The sequence below is a fragment of the Capsicum annuum genome, unplaced genomic scaffold, assembly GCF_002878395.1.
Source record: "Capsicum annuum cultivar UCD-10X-F1 unplaced genomic scaffold, UCD10Xv1.1 ctg64045, whole genome shotgun sequence".
Lineage (NCBI taxonomy): Eukaryota > Viridiplantae > Streptophyta > Magnoliopsida > Solanales > Solanaceae > Capsicum > Capsicum annuum.
The window spans coordinates 1-14308 of NW_025873152.1; the positions used below are offsets into that span (position 1 = coordinate 1).

Sequence of the window (14308 nt, forward strand, 5' to 3'; positions counted from 1 at the left end):
TGATTACTCAGAGAGCTTTGCTGTGTTTTTGGCTTTTGCGAAAACCATTCAGTAAGTTGAGCAGAGTGGTGGTTTCCACCAAACAGAAAGCTGAAGATACTAATGCCATTTTGAGTAATTCTCCCACATTTTCACCTAAGAGAAAAGTGGAACAAAAGCAGTAGTATTAATAATGGGATGAGCTAACTTGACAACATACTTACCTGGATGGGGTCAATGGGACATCATGAAGGTCCATGGCCTAGGTTGGTGACCTCCATTGCACTTTGGAGGGGTGTCAGCCTAAGGTTTTTCCAAGTGGTCGTAATTTGTGGCAGTGGGGGCCTGCGTTCACGCAGCTCCTACCCTATTCAAAGTCTAAAACTTCTTGTCAGATAAGAAATTGATAAGAGGAAAGAATCTACTAGCCTATAGTTCATGCCTAGTCTAGATGCATACTCAATCAGATAGAAATAGCCTGCTACATATACATTGAGCAGACCCTAATGTCGTCTGCCTCCGTAAAGCCAATACCAGTCCTCAGCCATCCAATTAGTTATTGTGTCTTTATGGAGGATACACATTCAATCTAGACAAATATTCTATTAGTTTGGCGTTCAAGCTAAGCCCTGTAGTAGGCCTTTCAATCTCAAGATCGTTGTTTCAGAACTTTGATTTGATTCTTCTTTTACCTATTTTGTTCTTTGTTGGATTCTGAATATGAGATTGTCTATTACAGTGTTTGAAGTCATTATACATCACCATTGCCTCACATAGCTCGGCTCATGTCGGTGCTTATAATGTCTACCGAAATTGTTATTTTAGTCTCAATGATGACTCCGGTCTATATGACTTCCATCCTTAATAGGATGAATTTTCCTTTGTATCCCTAAGATGAAAATTAATTCAAAACTTTGTCCCAATTATTTTTCTTTGTCTGATGCATAAAAGTTCCTTCTATAATAATAGTGAATATCTCTGCTGCTCTGAGCCCAACAGCCATGGAAATTACACAGCGAAAAAGAATTGGGTGCCCAATAGCCATGGAAATTGCACAGTAAAAAAGAATTGAAATCTGTCAGACAACCATTAGACCATTGCAAGCACCATGATAGGAGGCTGAGAATGATCATCTACGGCACCATGACCTGAAAGCCATGGGTGTTGTTAATCACACTCTGGTCTAATGGGTACAAGTCATCCACCAAACTTAATTGCCTGCGTCGGACGGCCATTAGACCATTGCAAGCACCATGATAGGAGGCATGGTACAAGTCATCCGCCAAACTTAATTGCCTGCCTCAGACAGCCATTAGATCATCGCAAGAACCATGATAGGAGGCTGACAAGAGCCTATAGAACAGATCCTATTCATGTAAGGTCATGTCCTTTCCTTGCACTTCCTCCCTTAAATAGCATTCACTGGCTCAGTGTTTTGCCAATGTGGGAGAAGGAGAAATTTTGCTTAGTTTGTATTCCTTGCCTATGCTACTTAAATGTGGAGTCAGGATTTCAACTTGATGGTTTATGTATATTATAATGATGATTCAAGTGTTAATAACTGAGTTCTAAACTTAATAACATATTTAATGGATTTTTTAAACACAAATATATTGTTTAAGCAAAAGCTATTGGGTTAAACTGAACCGTACCCGGACTTGTAGCTCCGCCCCTGTGTTGTTACTATTTTGAAATGGTAGCGTACTGTTGATGTTAAGAATTTCAATGGGATTATTAAATATTTGAAAAATTCTCAAAGATGGGAAACAGAAGAAATTTAGTGTTAAATAAATGGGTAGCCTGTATTATAAATGAAATGCCTGAAAGAATTCTCTACATATTTTTTTATGTGAAGTTGTAAAAGCTAGCTTTGAAAGTTAATGTTTTAGTGATATGCAATTTTTTCTTCAAGCCTTCGATAGAAACGCAAGGTAAGATTACATACAATAGACCCTTGTGGTCGGGCCCTTCCCCGGACCCTACGCATAGCGGGAGCATTAGTATGCTGGGCTGTCCTTTTTATGTTCTTTGAGCTAAATGGTGAGATGAAGAAAATGGATATACAACTACAAAAAGAATAAGACAGAATTATGCCCTTCTTGAAAGCAAGGTACGTGTCTAGCTACTATTAGCATTAATGGTAGTGTCTCTCACATTTTCATAGTTCTTTCAAGTAAAAAAGATCCGTCCTCTAAGATCTCTAGGGAAGAGGATCAAGTTGGCCTTTGTGAACAGCTTGATGCTCCCTTAACTGGGCATGTATATTCTCGTATCATTACGACTATCTGCAAGTAGCTTTCACTGTAGACACGGTATCTTGATTATTGGGTGGTGGTGGAAGAAGAAATGAAAGGGAAAGATAAGATATTGAAGAAAGGGTCAAATAAGGTAAGGGTGACGAGGTGGCACTCCACATGACGTCCACTTCCCTCAAAGGCCGGGCCAGGTATGATTTTAATAGTTGCCATGGTGGACTTCTTAGAAAGAGGGGTATATGTGATAAGTATGGTAATGATTATAGTATTTATGTTTGCAATGTGATAAGTATGATTCTGATTAGAATATTTGTGTATAATGAAAGTCAAGTGTAAACAATATTAGAAAGTAGGGGCTTATCTGGATTACTTTTACTATATTATCAAAAACTAAGGCAAGTGATTTCAAATGTACTACACTTTCAAAATGCCTTGATATGATTTAGAGTCTAATATAACCATATGTCAAAGAAGGAGTGTAACACCACGTGATATCCTAGATTTAATACCTCGCTCCATAGCATGTTTAAGGGGTTGATCATTTGAAAATTTCCCAAGTGACAAAATAACTTAGTCATATTTTAAGCTCCTAAAAGTGTGTAATCTCTAAATCGATTTTTCCGATCTGGAGATATGAATTTTTAAGTTGACTCATGTTCGGAGGTGTAAGGGGGATGTCTCGGTATAGTTTTGGATTTTTTGGGCAACATTAGGGATGTGTTTGGATATTGGAAACAGTGGCTCGATGCAAAGTTGATGCGCCGCGTCGATAACTGCATCGATGAAGCAGTGGACCAAAGTGATATTGACGTGTTATGTCGTCTAACACGTCGGTGCCCAGTTCATAATTTCTTTTTTTAATTCTGGGTGAGGAGGGGTATATTAGTCAATTTCCCTCATCTAAACTCTGTCTTAACACGAAATTAAATCATTTTTGGGGAAAAATACATTAGGAACCTCTTATAATATCTCAAATCAAAAACCCTAGTCTCTTCTCCTAAGATCAAGAGTTCATCTTTGACATCAAGAATTTCAAGAACTTAAGCGAGATTCGGGTTCCACTCTTTCTCCTAAGTAATCAAAGGTATGTAGGGTTTTCTTAAAACTACATGGGCATAAGGAAATTGTTTCAATAACATTTAAACTTTGTGAGATCATGAATTTGTGATGGGTTTTGAAATTATGTATACAATCTTGCATTATGAATTCTTTAATGATATAATCATTTTAGTCTTGAGGCCTATCCCCCAAATTTATTTGTACTTGTATATATATATTTATGAAATTGGGTTTGAATATTTAATTAGAGCATGAACATATAGAATCTCTCCCTTGCAATGATTTCCCATTCTTTTCATTCGATATGGATTATTTTAAATGCATTTTGCGAAGCATAATACAAATGTCTTGATTATTGTTTATGACTTAATTATGATTTTGAATTGAAGAGAGGGGGTTTTACATATTGATAAATGTTGAAATATATAGAATGAAAGAATTGCATGATTTGTCCAAAAATTCATGACCACCACATATTTGTTGAAATGTTGAAAAGAGAGATTATCTGCATAATTTGACAAATGTTTTGAAGTATGAATCTTCTTGAAATGCTTGAAGTATGGTGGTCCAAACTTTATGTTTTGAAAGAAGAGACTGTAACATGATATTTTATAGCTCAGAGATATGACTTGCAAGTCTTGGTATAATGATACCAAATCAGATAAGGCCATGGTAAACTTAGAATATAATACAAATTTCATTTCAGATTTTAGATTTTGAATTTAGACAGATGCATGTTTAGAACAGGTTAAAAGTGGGCACTAAGAGAGTTAGGTGGTTACCCAAAGTAGGCATGAGTTATATGATTCAGTGCCCGAAACTGTGTTTTGCTGATACGGGTTTATTATTTCCCCAAGAGGGATTTTATGTTGGCCTAGTGACCTGGGCATATCAGATTTAGATAGTTTAACCATTGCGGCAAAATTGGGTTGGGGGCTTGGCCTTCGAGTTAATGGTAGATCCCATATTATCCGTGGAAAAATTTTAGATATGTAGGGTGTACCACCTAGCTCAGAAGTAATACAAAACATAGAGTCGCATTTACGAGATTGTTTTAAGAGCATTTCGAGATGGCCCATGTATTATGAACTATCCTATGCAAAATGTTTTATGACTTTCTCTCACCTATGTTATATATGTATAAATTCATTATTTTGGATTGCTCTGCGTACCAGTACAATTGTATAGACCCCCTATATTTTTGGGATTGAGGCTCAGTCTAGTGGTGCTGCTAAGCCATAGAGTTTTTCAGAAAGAATTAAAGTGTGCAATTGATGAGCCTTATCTATGAAGGAAATCCTATTTCTTTTCAGATACTTATTATTTACTTTGGTATAGGTCCACTGGGGGCCTTGTCCCAGTTTCATATAGTTTAATAATTTCATATGTTCAAGAAATTTCGCAGACAGAAACAGATGTTGTCTAGATATTGATGGATTTTCTTTCGCATTGATATTCTTAACGTAGAACAAGACTATGATTTGGTAATGACTTTTATTTTCGCATCCTTTCTTTGTTTTATGAGTATTATGCATGATTACCAAATGTAGAAGGGTGCCCCGGCCTATGCGGTTCGAGATGCTCGTTACGGCCAAGGCGTAGCTCGGGTCATAACAAACTTGGTGTCAAAGCACGGTTCATGGTCCCAAAGTGTCTGCAAAATTATGGTGGATAGAATCCGGTTTATGAGTGTGTAGCGTGCCACACTTATGAACAGGAGGTTACTAGGCGTTTAGGAATGTCTCTCTTTTTTGTGATTTAGTCCGTGTTGCAGAGTCTGAAATGTCGCCTAACCAATGGTCTTTTGAATTTCAAAAAATCTATCATGCCTCCACATTGCTCCAATGATTAGAATGCCCAAATTGAAGATGTCTGTCCTACCCATGGAATGAGGACACATAATAGGGCTCACACTCCTGAATTTATTATTTCTCCGGGAGTATCTCCCATTCAGACTAGTCCACCTAGGGCTCCCCGATCTGGGACTAATTACACCTAAACTTTCCAGAGAGAGATATCAAATGCTGAGTTCAGACAGTCGATGCATATGATTGCATAATTGGTGGCTTCATAGACCCAACGGTCGGAGCATATTGGGTCTGCATCTAGTGCATCTCAGACTACACGGGTAGGTCAGTTTATGATGTTGAACCCACCTAAGTTTACTGGTACAAAAGTGGAAGAGGATCCATAAGAGTTTGTAGATGAGATAGAGAAATTTTTTGAGTGATGCATGTGGATGAAGTGGAAGGGGTGAAGTAGCGTCTTGTCAACTTAAGGAGGTAGAAAATCAGTGGTACAATGAGTAGAAACATTCGAGAGGTTAAAATGTTGAGCCTTCTATGTGGGGTGAATTTGTAGAAGCTTTCTTCGACCGATTCTTTCCCCAGGATTTGAAGGAGTCCAAGGCTGAAGAGTTCATAAACTTGAAATAGGGGAAGATCAACATCAAAGAGTACACCCTGAAATTCAATCAACTATCCTGTTATGCTCCGGAATTGGCGGGAAACATAAGGGCCTGTATGAGGAAGTTTCCATCCGGTCTTTCGGATAATTTAGCATTGGAGTGTAAGGGAGCAATATTAGCAAGTTGAGGAATAGAAAAAGAGGGTTACTGAAGCACGGGAGAAGGACAGACAGGCCAAGAGGGCCAAAGCGGCAGATCAGGACTACAGTCAGTACCAAGATGGTAATTTAGGTAATAGGGGGCCGAAGAAAAAGTTCTGGAGTAATGCTCAGCCTGCAGCCAGTGCGCCTGCATCATGACCTCCAATTGATCAACATTTTTAAAATTTCCAGCCTAGCCGTAGGACGAGAGTACAGGAAACTCAATCACAAGGGACTGTGGCGCAACCTGCTAAGTCATACCCTTGATGTATACGTGTGATAAGTACCATCCAGGAAAGTTCTAGTTTGGCAGGTTAGTGTGTTATGCGTGTGGCTATCCAGGTCATATAAAGAGGGACTATCCGTCAGTTAGATGAAGTGTTGGAGGTGCTAAGTCCCAAGAAAACTCCTCCATGCCTCCAACGCCTCCCAAGGGATTTACTTCAGCTATTGGGAGCGGTTTCAATCTGTTGTACACTTTATCAAATAGTAAGGAGGCAGAGGACTCACCAGATGTAGTCACAGGTACGTTACAAATTTTCCTACGTGATGTGTATGTGTTACTTGATCTCGGGTCTACTTTGTCTTATGTGACCCGATATGTGACAGTCGATTTTGGGTTGGAGGCCGTAGTTATTATAGAACCCTTCTCTGTTTCCACTGTTGTAGGTGATTCTGTTGTGGCTAGGAAGATATATAAAAATTGTGTTGTGTCCATTTGTAGCTATGAAACCGTGGTAGATCTCGTAGAGCTTGATATGGTTGAATTTTATGCCATTTTAGGAATGGACTGGCTCCATTCATGTTATGACACTATACTGTAGAACCCGAAAGGTTACCTTCTCTTTTCCAAATGAATAGGTGATAGAATGGGAGGGGCATTCTTTAGCACCTAAAGGGAAATTCATATCTTACCTCAGAGCCCGTAATCTTTTTTCCAAAGGTTGTTTATATAATTTTATTCAGGTTAAAGATTCAGATACCGAAAGTCCTTCTCTTAAGTCTATCCCTATAATTAATGAATTTCTAGAAGTCTTTCCCGATGATCTGTCAGGAATACCACCTGATAGGGAGATAGATTTTGGTATTGATTTATTGCCTGACACCTGTCCTATTTCTATTCTGCCTTATAGAATGGCTCCTGCTTACTTGAAGGAGTTGAAATAATAGCTAACAAATCTTTTTGACAAAGGTTTTATCCGTCCCTGTGGTTCACCCATACTTTTTGTACGTTAAAAAAATGGTTCCCTTCGTATGTTGGATAGAGACTATCGTCAATTAAATAAGGTCGCTGTCAAAAACAAATATCCCCTTCCTAGAATTGATGATCTTTTTGACCAACTTTAGGGTGCTAGGTGTTTTTAAAAGATAGACCTTTGTTTGGGGTACCATCAGTTAAAGGTTAGGGAGGCTGATATTCCCAAAACAGCTTTTCGAACCCGATATGACCATTATGAATTCTTAGTCATATCCTTTGGAATAACTAACGCCCCTGCAGCCTTCATGGACGTAATGAATAGGGTGTTCTGCCAGTTTCTAGACCTATTTGTCATAGTCTTTATTGATGACATTTTGATTTACTCTAAGAGTGAGGAGGATCATGTCAGTCACCTCCGAATCATCCTTCAGACCCTCAAGGATCATAGATTGTATGCAAAATTTTCCAAGTGTGAATTCTGTCTTAATGCTATTGCTTTCTTGGGGCATATTGTGTCTAGTGAGGATTAAGATTGATCCCTAAAAGATTGATGCAGTGAGAAAATAGCCCAGACCCACGACTCCAACCGATATTCAGAGCTTCTTAGGTTTGGCGAGGTATTACAGAAGATTTGTAGAGAGTTTTTCTTCCATATCTACTCCACTTACCAGGTTGACACAGAAAAAGGTGAAATTTGTGTGATCTGACTCATGTGAAAATAGTTTTGAGAAGTTGAAAGAAAAGTTGACTATTGAACCTATTTTTACTCTTCTGGAGGGTACAAAGGGTTTTGTTATATACTGTGATGCATCCCGAGTGGGACTTGGGTGTGTACTTATGTAGGCAAGGTGGTATCTTATGCATCTAGGTAGTTGAAGGTGCACGAATAAAATTAACCCACTCACGACTTGTACTTAGGGGCTGTGGTATTTGTACTTAAAATATGGCGGCATTATCTTTATAGTGTACATATTGATATACTTACTGACTACAAAAGTTTACAGTATGCTTTCTCGCAGAAGGAACAGAATCTAAGACAGAGGTGTTGGCTAGAAATGTTAAAGGATTATGATATGAGCCTGCACTATCATTCAGGCAGGGCGAATGTGGTGGCCTATGCCCTCAGAAAATTATCTATGGGCAGTCTTTCTCATATTGAGGAAGGAAAGAGGGAGATGGTGAAAGATATTCACCAGCTTCCAAATCTAGGGGTATGACTTTTGGATTCCGAAGATAGCGGAGTAATTGCGTATGAAATAGCTAAGTCTTCCTTATGTACGAAAGTTAAGGAGAAACAGGCTGAGTATCCCATCTTGATGCAGATTGAGAAAGATGTGGGCCAATAGAAGAAGGTGATGTCTTTTGAAATTGGCGGTGATGGTATTTTGAGGTACCAAGGCCGGTTTTATGTACTGAATATGGTTAGTTTACGAGAGAGGATCCTCGATGAGGATCACACTTCGAGGTATGTTTCTCACCTAGGCTCTACTAAAATGTACCATGATCTTAAAGCTATATATTGGTGGAATAATATGAAATGTGATATTGCTGATTTTGTTTCCAAGTGTTTGAATTGCCAACAAGTTAAAGTGGAACATTTGAGACCAGGGTGTACTTCCCAAGAGATAGCTTTGCCTATGTGGAAATGGGAGATGATTGTAATACCCCGCATGTTTCTAATCCTGTGATTCATACTTGAGTACATGACTTATAATGAATATCCTAGTGATAGGATAGCTTATGATCCATTAAGCATGTTTATATGAGTCACTTATGCTAATACAAGCTAAGAGTTTTTGAATCCATCAAGTTTTAGTGTTCGATTTTGCAAAGGTCATCTTTGAATGAGTATAACTCGATGTTAATGTGGTATTTTGGCTGATTTAGACCCACCAAATTGTATAAAATCAAATTATCTTTCCAACGATACCAATTTCGCCTTAATCCAATACCCAAGCGAAAAATTATGCCCATTTCGTGAGAGGCAGTAAGCATAGGCGATTGGTTAGGCGCCGCCCAACCCAAGCATAGGCGATCACTTGGACGCCACCTAAGTCAATTCCAGGTGTTGAAAATACTCCGTTTTGAGTTATTTTAAAGGTAATTAAGTCTTTAAATAAACCTTACACGTCCCTAAACTTAACCCTACGAAATATATATCTTCTAAACATACTACAACCCTATTTTCATCTCAAAGCTCATCATCTAAGAGCACTAAAGGAGAAAAACAACTAGGGTTGTATAATTAATCTTGAAGATTTGATTTTAAGGAAATTCCTCCGTCAATCATCAAGAATCTTCCTTCTAAGGTATGCGTAGTGTTCATCCACGGATTCATTTCACCCGTGGAGTTTAAGAATCAATCTTTAAATACAAAAGCTTGGTTGATTGTGGTGATATGATCATACCCATGTTGATGCTTGATTGTTTTCCTCTTTTACTTTTTAAAGTATGATTTCTATATTGTTGGGTGTTGATGATCATGTTGTTGATATTGGGTGATTCCCAAGATGGAATCTTTATATGTTTTTGTGAATTCATGCTATCATATGAGTTGGAAACATGTAAATTTAGTTGTTCATGATGTATTATTTGATGAATTCACCTATGCTTAAGAAGTGCATGTAAGGTGTTTGATAAAATGCCTAAGAAACTAGAAATCATGCAATATAGCTAAATTGTGACTAAGTGAAGGATTCATGATATGCCCTTACGTTCCAATGAATTCTATGTTGTTAATGTGCCTTGTAAATGTTGTTGGAATACTCATGAACTATTTTTATGAGATTGTGCTATGTTTACTTGCAAATCCTACTTATGAACAAGATGCATGATAACTATGCAATCCACATGAACTTCCATGCTATTGGTATGTGTTGCCAATATGATTATGCAATGAACATGATATTAAGATTGTGCAAGTACTTACATGTGATATGAAATCCTTTCCATGCAATACATTGTTGATAACCATGCTTAGTATGAGATCCCTACTTATGATATTATAAATTATGGACTCTACTCTTATAATCAAGTCAGTCATATGTGTCAGTTTCCTTCTATCCAGTCCTGGGGGTACTTGTACTCGAAAACTGTAGCTGTGTGTGTAGATCCATGTCATGTTTCACGATATCCGAACTCAAGCTATGATTCCATGGACTTCAATCAGTCATGTGACTCAGGAAAACCTCATGATCTTAGTCAGTTGTCAGATATCAGTAACATTCCGCCAGTCAACGAAATTCAGTAAGATCAAGTCATGCACAGTAAGTTATTCATGTCCAGTCCTTACAGATGGGAGTGGAGGTTAGCACCGAGTGAACCTAAGGATGGGAAATCACCCGCCAGTTCAGGGTGTGATTTTTAGTAGCAATCCTTGTGTTCTAGAACTACGTAGCCAGCGTAGGTTGAGACATCTTAACCTATCAGCTTAGGGTTGATGAGGTGGCTTAACCCATCAGTTTAGGGTTCCCACCATTCTTATTTGAGTACCTGCCAGTATAGGGTTTCACAGTTGTCCTTACCAGTGGGGCGATATTGACACCCCTCCAGTCAGGGCAGAGATTGGACCCCAGCTTAGCCATAACAGCATACATGGGGCATATCGGTTAAGCACTACTTTCCACAATTTTAGTAACAGTCTCAGTAAAAGAACTTAGGGTGTTCTTCAGATTTCAGTATATACAGGACTGTCAGATATAGTCATCCATGTTATCAGTTTCAGTATCAGTCATGACAAGTTATCAGTAAACCATGTATTAGCTTACATGTAATGCTATCACGTATTCACAGTCCCAGTTTCTATATGTATGTGTTTCCACTCCCACGCTCATCTTAGTCAGTCAGTGTTGTTCATGCATGAAACCCTTTATGTTCAGCCTACCTTCCTCGTATACCCAGTACTCCAGTTGTACTGATACATTTGCGCTATGGTGCTTTCTTTTCATATTACACCATAGGTTCCGAGACACGAGCTCCAGCTCAGCAGTAGCGGTAGCGTTCCAATCATAGAGACACAGTGAGTCCTCATTGATTTGAGGACAATATGATTTGATTCATTTATTTATTTCTTCAGTTCAGTCTTACGGAGTTAGTTGGAGACATGTTCCTTCAACTCCTTATTCAGAGAGTTTAGAGGCTTTCGAATTTACTTTCAGATTTACGTTCAGACTTAGTTGTTTTGGGTATTTTCGCCCACATAATTGTATTCAGTTGAACCTGATGGCCTTATAGTTCCATGTATTCCGCATTATTATATTATGATTTGAAGTATACAGGTACAGATATTAGTCATGGGTTAGCTTGTGATCCCTCGGGGTCATGAGCACCGTGTAGCATTCCAATTCAGCAAATCGGGGTGTTATAAACTTAGTGTCAGAGCCTAAGTTCAACAGAGTCCTAGGAAGTCTGAAAGCCGCATCTAGTAGAGTCTTGTACATGGGTGTGTTGCGCGCCACATTTATGTGTGGGAGGCTATAAGATATTTTAGGAACAGTCCCCTTTCTTCATTAATCATGTCATGCTAGTGAGCATAATCACAAGTTAAACTCTCAGTCTAATCCATTCTTCTCTTATTCCAGACCATGGCCCCAAAGAGAAGAAACCAGCCAGCTCCTTAGCCCAAAGATCCTTTGGGCAAACATGTTTCCCATGCGGAGTTTAGAGCCACATTTACCACATTTGCTTAGTCCATGGCTGCATAGAATGAATGGCCACCAATCATTCCGGCCAATCCAGTGGCCACTCCCAAAGAAGCTAGGGTTCAGGACTTTACCCGGATGAACCTTCTATCTTTCCATGGGTCTAAGTCTGATATGGACCCTCAGGAGTTCATTGACCAAGTCCAGAAGGTCATTGACATCATGGGTGATACTTCTATTGAGAGTGTTGAGTTAGCTACCTACCAGTTGCAGGATGTTGCTCATGATTGGTACAAACAGTGGAAGTCTGAGAGGTTAGATGATAAAGGCCCTATCGAGTGGGAGGAATTTGTCACAGCCTTCTTAAACAGATTCTTTCCCCAAGAGCTGAGGGAAGCCAAAGTTCTTGAGCTTATCAACCTCAGACAGGGGAATATGACGGTTAGGGAGTATTCTCTCAGATTTACTCAGCTAGCCAGGTATGCTCCTCATGTGGTTGCAGATAATAGAGCTAAGATGATCAAGTTCGTGTCAGGGGTCAACGATAGTATGGTAAATGAGTGTAGGTCTGTGATACTGATCGGTGATATAACCTTAGCAAGACTCATGACCCATGCCCAGCAAGTAGAAGAGCATAAGTTTAAGACTAGGGAGAGGCAGAACAAGAAAGCAAGGTCAGGTAATTTCAACTTTGCTCACCGCAAGTCAGATGGAGGAAATCGTTCATAGTTTTGCTCCAAGTTAGCCGTTCCAGCTCCTTCCTCTGCCAGCACTCCAGTGCCGAAGTTTAGAGACGACAATAGAGACAAAGTACCAGGCTTTAAATCTCAGGGCAGTATTAGCAGTGCCCGAACGAATCCCCTTTGCTAGACTTGTGGTAAGAACTACAAGGGCATTTGTATAGCCGGTAGTGATGTCTGTTTTGGTTGTGGCAAGCGAGGCCATAGGATTAGGGAGTGTCTGCAGTCAAGTCTTTAGGTTCAGCAAAATCATTCTACAGCTCAGTCCAGTTGCCCGAATCAGCAGGGTGCCATTTCGAGTGCTACCAGTGGGCAACGCCCAAATAGACTCTGTACTCTTCAGTCCCGATAGGATCAGGAAAATTCTCCTGGTGTCGTTATTGGTACGTTACGTTATTTCCATGTTGATGTTTATGCTTTGCTAGACCCAGGTACATCTTTATCTTTTGTTACTCCATACATAGCAGGCAATTTCGGAATCATTCTCGAAGTCCTAGCAGAGCCCTTCTTAGTCTCTACCCCAGTGGGTAAAACCATCATAGCTCGGCGGATATACAGGAACTGCCCGGTTATGATATCTCAAAAATTCACATCAGCAAATTTAGTAGAGTTAGAGATAACTGATTTTGATGTAATTCTCAGCATGGATTGGCTTTATTCCTACTATGCCACAGTCGACTGCAGAAATAGGATAGTTTAGTTTTAGTTCCTGAATGAGCCTATCCTAGAGTGGAAGGGTAGCATTTCAACATTCAGGGGTCAACTTGTTTCCTACCTTCGGGCAAGGAAAATGATTTTTAAGGGGTGTGTGTATCATCTCGTGCATGTTAAAAATTCCAGTTCTAAACATCCCAACCTCGAAACAGTCCCTGTTGTTAATGAATACTCAGCTATCTTTCCCAAAGATCTTCCAGGCATTCCTCCCGAAAGAGAAATAGACTTTGGCATAGACCTTCTTCCTGATACTCAACCTATTTCTATTCTGCCATACAGAATGGTACTAGCAGAACTCAAGGAACTAAAAGATCAGTTGAAGGATCTTTTAGATAAGGGATTCATCAGACCCAGTGTTTCCCTATGGGGTGCGCCACTATTATTTGTGCGCAAGAAAGATGGTTCTCTCAGGATGTCTATTGATTATCGTCAACTCAACAAGGTCACAGTCAAGAATAGATATCCTCTTCCCAGGATTGATGATCTATTCGACCAACTTCAAGGTGCCAGTTACTTCTCCAAGGTAAACCTCAGATCAGGCTATCATCAGCTTAAAGTTAGAGAATGTGACATTCCAAAGATAGCTTTTCGTACTCGGTATGGTCACTTCAAATTTTTAGTTATGTTATTTGGTCTTACTAATGCCCCTGCAGCTTTTACGGATTTGATGAACCGTGTGTTCAAGCAGTACTTTGACATGTTTGTCATAGTCTTTATAGATGATATTCTGGTCTATTCTCGCACAGAGCGTGATCATGCAGAGCATCTTAGGATTGTTCTTCATACTCTTAGGGATCACCAATTATTCGCTAAGTTCAACAAGTGCAAATTTTGGCTAAGATTAGTAGCATTCCTTGGCTATATTGTTTTTGGTGATGGAATTAGAGTAGATCCTCAGAAAACCGAGGCAGTAAGAAATTGACCCAGACCTGTATCTCTATCAGATATTAGGAGTTTCTTGGGTTTAGCTGGCTATTACAGACAGTTTGTCAAGGGATTTTCTTCTATTGCATCTCCTATGTCCAGATTGACTCAGAAGAAGATTAAGTTTCAGTGGTCAGATTCATGCGAGAAGAGCTTTCAAGAGTTGAAGACTCAACTCACCTCCGCTCCAGT

At 39.3% G+C, this 14308-nt stretch overlaps 2 pseudogenes; one reads left to right on the top strand and one right to left on the bottom strand.

Annotated features, from left to right (window-relative positions):
* Nucleotides 1–195: 195 nt before the first annotated feature.
* LOC124893706 lies at nt 196–345 on the top strand (annotated as a pseudogene).
* Nucleotides 346–1051: 706 nt separating this feature from the next.
* Nucleotides 1052–1364, bottom strand: LOC124893707 (annotated as a pseudogene).
* Between the last annotated feature and the right edge of the window lie 12944 nt (nt 1365–14308).